This window comes from Podarcis filfolensis (assembly GCF_964270895.1).
Source record: "Podarcis filfolensis genome assembly, chromosome: 8".
NCBI lineage: Eukaryota > Metazoa > Chordata > Lepidosauria > Squamata > Lacertidae > Podarcis > Podarcis filfolensis.
The window spans coordinates 41824153-41832908 of NC_139611.1; the positions used below are offsets into that span (position 1 = coordinate 41824153).

Below are 8756 nucleotides of genomic sequence, written 5' to 3' on the forward strand. Positions count from 1 at the left end.
TAAATTTTATTTATTTATTTATTTATTTACGGCTATTAGCCCATAAACCCACATATAAAGGCAGCAGAGGAGCCGTGCAAATGTTTTGCTGAGAATCTGTATTTTCTTCGCTAAACCAGCAGGCAAGGGTTGGGGGGGGGCGGGCAACAATCAAGTCCTTCCATGGGAAGCCAAAAGGAAGAATGTATTACTTCTCTTGGATGAGACTTGCTTTATGGTTTTGGCCCACCATAAAGAGGAATAAAATGCCTGCCTTTTTATAGTGGCATTTACAATGTCCAAGACACAATGTACCAGTATCGGTGCTGCTAAAGCTGCAGGTTTTGCTGTTGGTTACCCACTTTGTGCAAGGGGACCTTTTAGAGGAGGACCAAGCATTTAGCATAATTAATGATATGCATGTAATTCTCTAGCCGTCAGTTAACTGTTTTTAATAATGATGTCATCCTAATCCTGGAGATCATGAGTTAGGGGACCCTGTTTTTGCATCGCAGAAATCTCCCCTCCCCCCCCAGGTGTCACCTAATTAAAATATGTATTAATTGGTTGATCAAATTAGTTTGAAGCAATTAATTGAGTTTGCATATGATCAACTTATTGTTTTGAAGATATGGGAGGCTTGTGGCCCTTCAGCAGTCAGGCTACCAACTCCCACCAGCAGCTAGCAAGGCCCAGGGGTTCAGGAGTGATGGGAGTCCTAGTCCAGCAATGCTGGAAGGGCCGCAAGTTAGCCTCTTCTGCTTTAAGTGGTACATGTATATGTCAAAACAGGCACCATCTTTGTGGGAGAGTGAAGGGAGCACAGATGCTGCCTCTTGTGGGGCCACATTCACACCATACATTTAAAATACCATTATACTGCTTTAAGCAGCTGTGGCTTCTGCCAAAGAATTCTGGGAGCTGCAGTTTGTTGTGGGTGCCTAGAGTTGTTAAGAGACTCCTACAGTCCTCTCCCAGAGCTCTGTGTAAAGAGGGGTCAAGTATTTATCCACTCTGAGAATCAGTGGCAAGCCTACATTTTGGGCCCCCTGAAGCTCGACCTGTTATGGGGGGCCCTTGGCAACCAGCAATGAAGTCTGGGTAGCCCATGGAGTTATTCCATGACAGATCACTACACCGTTTCAACATCTGTGCTCCTGACTTTGGGATTGTTAAAATATATACAACAACAAAAATAATCAGTTTGAGCTGTTCGACTCAAACTGAAGCAACATGGACCAAAGTTGCTTCTGGGGCTCCTCCATGATGAGGGGCCCTGAAGCTTAAGCTTCATTTGTTTCATAGTAGATCCCCTGTGAGGGCAATCATGGTCTCCTAACAACTCTCAACACCTTTAACAAACAAGCTTAGAGCTCCCATAATTCTTTGGGGTCAGCTACCTCTTGTGGCCCAAAGTAGAGGTGACCAAGATGTGTGTATTGTCAGAAGTATTAGGCATATTTGTGTCTTTATCATTTTTGAGAGTTGGGTTCCATGGTAAAAGTGCCTAACAGACCCCACTTCTTAGCAGTTAAGAACACCCCACCCTGTCAACACAGAAGTTGGCCTTAACCTCCCTATTGTTCTCTTTTCAGACGTGTACCAGAATAATGCAGTTGCTGTTTGTTGTTAACATGTATGTGTTGTTGAAATGTGGCAACTGTTCTTTCCAAATAGGCAAAGTAGTTTTGTAAAAGCAGAACAGGCAGACAATTGAGGGTTGACTTTGTCGTCTGTTGTGGTGCCAAGAATGGCAGGCAAATAACTGGAGGGCTCAGACTATTACCAAGGGATACATTTCTAAGTCTTCATGACTGCTGTGAATGGTTTTTAGAGCTCTATGAGTGGCTGTGTACTAAACACGTCGTCTGTCTTCAGAGCTTTGTGCTGCAAAACTGCTTGCATCCCCCCACCCCCAAAATACGAACTTCAAGGAAGTAAGTTGACACTGAAGTTACTTTTTATGAATAGGGCAAGTCATGTATTGTACAAGATATGAAGGGCCCTGTGGATGATCACCCTTTTCGGAGAACAGGTCACCTTTTTACAGTGTTTATTGTGACCTGTGGCATGTTTATCGTAAGTATATATTGGATGAACGCTGCTAACTACTGGGGCAAGAGCCTAATACAAGCACCTCGTTGAAAAGTTGGTTTTGAGAGCAAGATGTAGTGTAAAACCAAGAATGCAGGGGAGCCAGATCTGAGGTTGTTAAGTTGCAGGCAGACTAGCATGCTTTTGTGGTTTTCTTACTTCTCCTCATGCTTCCCTAGAAATTTAGATTTGAGAAAATGTGCTAGTTTTAGTCCAGTTCAGTTTTTGCATCTGCCTTTCTCAAACATGCAAGTAGAATCCAAAATATTCCAATTCCTGTTGTTGGCAGCTAAAATCTTTCTTAAGTATTTACTTGAAAGAAGATAAGAGATGCCCAATTTGGAAAATATATGTATTTGTATATATTTTAAAAAGAAGGTAACAGATCAAGACTTGCCCTAGCAGTAATTAAATGCCACTGGGATACCATTTCTCCTTTTAAGTTTGACTGAACCCCTCTCCCCCTTTTTTATTGCAGAATACGACAATAATTCCAATGACGCTCATAATGTGCTTTATTTTATTTTGCAAACCACTACAGCTGTTTCTGGACTTGTAATGAAATGTTTTGTTGTTTGTTAACTTTGTTACTTTAATTATTATTCCTAACGAGAGGTCTTGGGTAAGAGGATCCCTTTTCTTTCCACACGAGGCATCAAACACATGGCTAACAAACTGTGGAGCCATTCTAATTGTGCAATGTCTCTTTGGGTCCTTAAGTTTTACTAAAAGAATGCACCCAAACACTTTCCTCAAAAGAGCTGAGCTGAAGTTGATGACTAAAGCCACTGGTTGCTTTTAATGATGTTCTTGTGGGTTTTTTGTTTTTGTTTTCATCAAGTAATGCTACCTAAGGCCACCATACATTTAAAGCACAGCGATATCACAAGCCAGTCATGGCTTCCCCCAAAGAGCTCTCTCTTTCATGCCTCCTGTGTTAATTATGCTGTAATCTTCTAAAGTTTTAAGGGCTTCTAAAGGGGCACAAACAAATGAATGATTAAAGCTGGGTGACTTTAATCCATATCCATTTATTCCCAGTGTGGGTGAAATCCACTTTGGTGCTGCTCGTCTAAAATAGGCTGCCCCCGAATGGTGTAGGTTGAGAGCTGCTTCTGGTTTCAAAAAACAGGAAGACTCCCACTAAAATCACTTGCCAGCAGAATATTAATACATCAGGCTTGTGGGAACGCTTGGTGCATAACTAGCTGAGTTGTGCTCCACAAAATGACTCTTATTACATGTCGGTTTCACCTTATATAGAAGTTTGCAGACATGCTGGGTCTTGAAATTGGCATCGCCCCTGACAAATAAAAGCATTATGCGAAGAGGCTGCTGAATGGCTCTTCATGCTGGCTTAGCCTTATTGGAGTCCATATGGCTGCTAGGGCCCAGCTTCTCTGGCACTGAACCAGAGCATGACGACTGCCCTGTTCTGGGAAGCGAGGGTGCACCACGCATGTAGTTTGGAACCCCTGTAAGTGCAGATAGAACATTTCTGTCTTGAGCATGAAGCCCCTGTGCGCATGGTGTTTCATAAGTGTGTCCCACTCCAAAGAGTCTTCATCTTATATGAGCTTTCCCCGGAGTAGGAGAGCAAGCCCTTCCTCCTCTGTCCTGCAGTTCTGCATGGAAGGAGCACTAGTTTCTCTGCCCCTGCCCCTTCTAATTAATCCTCAGCATGGGGAAGTCCAATCCATTGCATGGACCTTGCACAGAGGCTCTCTCAGCCAAGGGGCTTATCTTTATGCCCCCCCCCGAGTATATAATATTGACTCCCTTACAAATCTCCCCCCTTTCTTTTAACATAGTTATTTTTTAAAAAGTAGGAAAAATGTAAACCTAACTTTAAAAGGTTTTTTTCGTTATTCTTGAAGAAAAGTATTTTTTACTAATTTAATGATTATGCTAGATTTTAAATGGCTTAAATAATAAATATCTTAAGTGTCTCAATTCAAAAAGTGCCGTTTTTATTATGACGTTTGCATTTGTCGGTATAGCTTTGTTCCAATATTTGTGTTGTTTGTTCTCCCTTCTTATTTTATTATCAGTTCTGTAGTAAACTCGGTCAATTCTGCCTTGTAAAAAGATATATAATCTCTTGGTTGAATGTGTCCCCCACCCCTTTTGGGTCTTTTTTTGCTGTTCATAATTAACTATTTCTGTTACCTTTTGAATGTGTTTGATTTTTAAATTGAACAAAGTGCTCTGAATTATAACACTGCTATTGCTGGTCTTTTGTCTTGGAGCCTCTTTATTTTATATTTTTAAATCCCGATATTTTCACAAAGCAAGTTTTGCATTTCTGATTAAGTTTATTATTTGTATTTATATTCCACTTGACTTTTCCACCAGGGCGGTGGGGAATCAAGCTGACTAGGATAACTACTGATAAAGCAAAGATCATGGAAGGTTTCTCTTCCTTCCACCCATCCCAGAACCTTCCTTGCAAAGTGACTGGCTGCTGCTTTCCTCTCAGTGGTACTGGGTGGTTTAAGCTGGGTCATAGGGGCTGATGGCAGACGCGGGTGGTGCTGTGGATTAAACCACAGAGACTAGGACTTGCCGATCAAAAGGTCAGTGGTTCAAATCCCCGCGATGGGGTGAGCTCCCATTGCCCGTTCCCTGCTCCTGCCAACCTAGCAGTTCGAAAGCACGTCAAAGTGCAAGTAGATAAATAGGTACCACTCTGGGGGGAAGGTACCGTATTTTTCACCCTATAGGACGCACTTTTTCCCCTCCAAAAATGAAGGGGAAATGTGTGTGCGTCCTATGGGGCGAATACAGGCTTTCGCTGAAGCCTGGAGAGCGAGAGGGGTCGGTGCGCACCGACCCCTCTCGCTCTCCAGGCTTCAGGAAGCTCTGCGCAACCCTAGGGAGCCCGGCGCGAAGTCGCGCCGGGCTCCCGAGGGTTGCGCGGAGCTGCCTGCACTCCCAGGCTCCGCACAGCTCCGCGCAACCCTCCAGAGCCCTGCGCGGCTTCGCGCCGGGCTCCCAAAGGTTGCACAGAGCTGCCTGCATTCTGAAGCCTGGGGCGCGCTGAAGAGCGCGCCTGGGCTTTGCGCAGCTCTCCGCAAGCCTGGGGAGACTGGCGCGGCTCCCTAGGCTTGCGGATAGCAGCCTGTTCTGGGGGCTGGGGTTGGGGGAAGCTCGGGCTTCCCCCGCGCCAGCCCCGTGCCTGGGGGGGAAATAATTTTTTTTCTTTATTCCCCCCCCCCAAAAAAAACCTAGGTGCGTCCTATGGGGCGGTGCGTCCTATGGGGCGAAAAATACGGTAAATGGCATTTCCGTGCGCTGCTCTGGTTCGCCAGAAGTGGCTTCTTCGCCAGAAGAGCCATCTTCTCATCCCAATTTTTCAGTATATATTTGAAAAAATGCAATAAAAATAAAATCTTCGATTTGTCAATAAAGAGTAGAGACAAGAGTGAAAGTAAAGATGATGCTGAGCTGGAGGGTCCAAGGGTCTGAACTTTTGTGTAAGGCCGCTCGCTACGTTCCTATTTAAATCAGCCCCCCGGAACCTATTTAAATCAGCCCTCCGGAACCATGAGGACTGGAAACTTGCATTTATTTTTATGGGGAGCATCAGCCAGTGGAGGCAATGCTGAACTCAATGGACCAAGGGCATGATGGCATAAGGCAGCTGTTATGTGCCCTGTGGAGAGGAAAATCCAGCAGTGTTCCTGTGTAATCTGAAAGGGCTCCAGACTCTGGAGGCTGCTTCAAGTGTTATTGACTTCCCTGCTGAAAAGCAAAACCATGAAGGAAAAAGGAGAAGGAAAAAGATTGTGCCTGAGACTTCTTTTCCATCATGTGAAACTGGTGTGGGGAGGAGCGTTTTCTTCCTGGGGTGGGTGGGGCCTCTCCCTGAATCTAAAGAGAAAATTGTGGGTGAATTTGCTGAGCTGCTAGAATTTGTAGCACGGGTTGTAGGGAAAACATGAACAAGTCCTTTCCCATTAGAGTGTGAAGATTTCACTTTGGTGTCACTGTGCCCTTTCTCAAGATTGCATTGTGTTCCTGGCCAAATACTGGGCATTCCGGTTTTAAACAAGGGGGGAGAAGTGGGTGCAGGAACAGACGACTCCTCAAACACTGAAGGCTTTCATAATAGCAAGAGAAGTGAGCCAGAGCGAACCATTTGTTCTTTCACAGGTCAGTGCCACTTAGTTTTCCCTCTGTAATGGTCTCCTTTAATTGCAATTACAAACAGCCCTTGACAGCCTAGCTACTTGCTGTTTGTTTAAGCCAGAGTAGTAGTTCTCGCATCAAACCATGAATTTTTTTGTTGGAGAGTGGCCAGGCAGTTTCAGGTGAACATGGTTTCTGACACATTTCAAAACTGAAATTAATTCTGCCTTGTGCTTACTTGGCAATTTGCAAAATCCTGGATTTGCTCCTTAATCACTGTTCTGAGACGCCACCTGCCAGTGACAAATCGGGTTCTTGTTCAGATCAGCACACCTTTCTGGCTCCTCGCTGCAAAAGTGAGCAAGCGACTGATTGCATAAGGAAGAAGTGGAGGAGATGCACACCACCTGTTTGAGTGATTTGACTCTCAGGCCTACATGTGGCAGGAACTGGGCCATGCTTAAAACTTCTCAAGAGAATTCTGTTCTTGTATCAGAACAGAAAGGCTATGCCATTCTTTTGCACCACTGCCTTGTAGGATAGACCGGCTGTGTCTTAACTATCCAGTAATCACTGCTGCCACCAGCCCTCTTGACAAACCCTCCAGATAGGAGGGAATTGGGGGCACTGAAAAAAATGTCAAGAACCTGAGGCTTCTCAGCCAGATCCCTCTCAGTTTAGAAGAAGAAGAAGAAGAGTTTGGATTTGATATCCCGCCTTTCACTCCCTTTAAGGAGTCTCAAAGCGGCTAACATTCTCCTTTCCCTTCCTCCTCCACAACAAACACTCTGTGAGGTGAGTGGGGCTGAGAGACTTCAGAGAAGTGTGACTGGCCCAAGGTCACCCAGCAGCTGCATGTGGAGGAGCGGAGACGCGAACCCGGTTCCTCAGATTACGAGACTACCGCTCTTAACCACTACACCACACTGGCTCTCATTTAGTCAGAAATGAGTGCCATTTTCTTAAGGGCTCTTTCACACTTTTGTGTGTATGTGTGTAAATCATAAAATGATGCTTTGGCTCTAAAATAATTTGTTTTAGTGAGGGAAACGCTTTCAGGCAAAATATTTTTGAATGGAAGCAGCTATTATTACTCATAATAGGGTATATTTGGCCGAACCTTTCTGACATGTCTTAGCAAAGCTGTTAAGAGAGTTGTGCCTGTACACTTCCAAATAGCTTAATTATATGTTAAATCTAATAGCACCTTGCCCACAGTCTTCTTTTACAAGAAACAGGTCCATGGGCATCAGACACATGGCACGTGCTGCCAAGGGAAGATGCAAAAGGCTTTCAGTGAGGTGGAGGCCTCGCTATTTGGGGATGTGAGGAGTGATGAAGAGGAACACAGGTTGGCCTGTAGCGTTGCTGGCTTGAAACAGCTGACTGCCAGTATAAAAGATGCCAGCTGACCGATGGCCCTGCAGCTCCTGCAATTCAGGCCCAATCCTACCATTAGGCAGAATGGAGCAGCCAGCACCGGCAGTTGATTTTGCGTGGTTAACTGTTGTTATTTCTATTAGGATTACTTGTAGCTGGTAGTCATGTCAGCTCTGTTTTCGTAGACAGACAGATCTGCAAAGGCTCAGATAATGCCAGGCAACGCCTCTCCTAAGAACATAAAGACAGCCTGCTGGATCGGACCAAAGAGGACCCGTCTAGTCCAGCACCCTGTTCTCACAGTGGCCAAGATGCTTATGAGAAGCCCTTAAGCAGCATCCAAACACAATCTTTTTTCCATGCCATGCATATGTTGCAAACTTCGATCCTGTTGCCTCTGACTCCCCTTTTTTTCTAACCAAAAATGTCCCAAACATTGCAACCTTTCTTCATAGGCGACTCACCATCTCCAGTTCTACCATATCCTTTTTGAGTTGAGGCGACCAGAACCGTACGCAGCGTTCCAAATGTGGTCGCATCATAGAATTGCATGATGGCATTCTATGATATTGGAAGTCATGTTTTCAGTTCCTTTCCTATTGATCCCTAGTATGGAGCGTGCCTTTTTCACAGCTGCCACACACACACTGGGCCAATGTCTTTCTTCAGCTATCAACTAGGACAGTGTTTTTCAACCACTGTTCCGCGGCACACTAGTGTGCTGCGAGATGTTGCCTGGTGTGCCGTGGGAAAAATTGAAAAATTCAAAAGATTAAAAAAAAAAATTCAAATTTTCGCCTACTAGGCGGGCGCCGGACTGTGTCCTGGGTATGGGGTAGGGTGGGGTTTTTGACCCCACCCTCGGCCAGCAGGGGCACCGATTGGCGCTCCTCAGGGGGACACCCTCCACTTTTCTGATGTCCAGGCTGTGATTGGTCCAGACTCCAGCCTGGACCTATCACAGTAGGACATCATCTTCCGACTTCCTTCCCGCCTGAGCACAGTGTGCGCAGCAGCGGAGAGAAGACAACGTTGCGACTCGAGTCACCAGGAGGACCAGAGAAGTTGTCATTTTATTTCTCTTCAGTCTCCACTGAATGCCTTGACTGGGTTAGGGACCCTTATAGCTCAGCATCAGTTGATAGAAAGGACATGACTTTACAGGAGCAGAA

At 45.2% G+C, this 8756-nt stretch overlaps 1 protein-coding gene across 1 annotated transcript in view; it reads left to right on the forward strand.

The window, feature by feature from the left end:
- The window catches only part of SLC7A5 (solute carrier family 7 member 5), a 52819-nt gene extending 48510 nt beyond the window's left edge, over positions 1-4309 (forward strand). The window contains exon 11 of the mRNA XM_083626310.1: positions 53-4309. The gene's annotated coding sequence lies outside the window, so the exon portion shown is untranslated. The remainder of the gene's footprint in view (positions 1-52) is intronic.
- The last annotated feature ends 4447 nt before the right edge of the window (positions 4310-8756 follow it).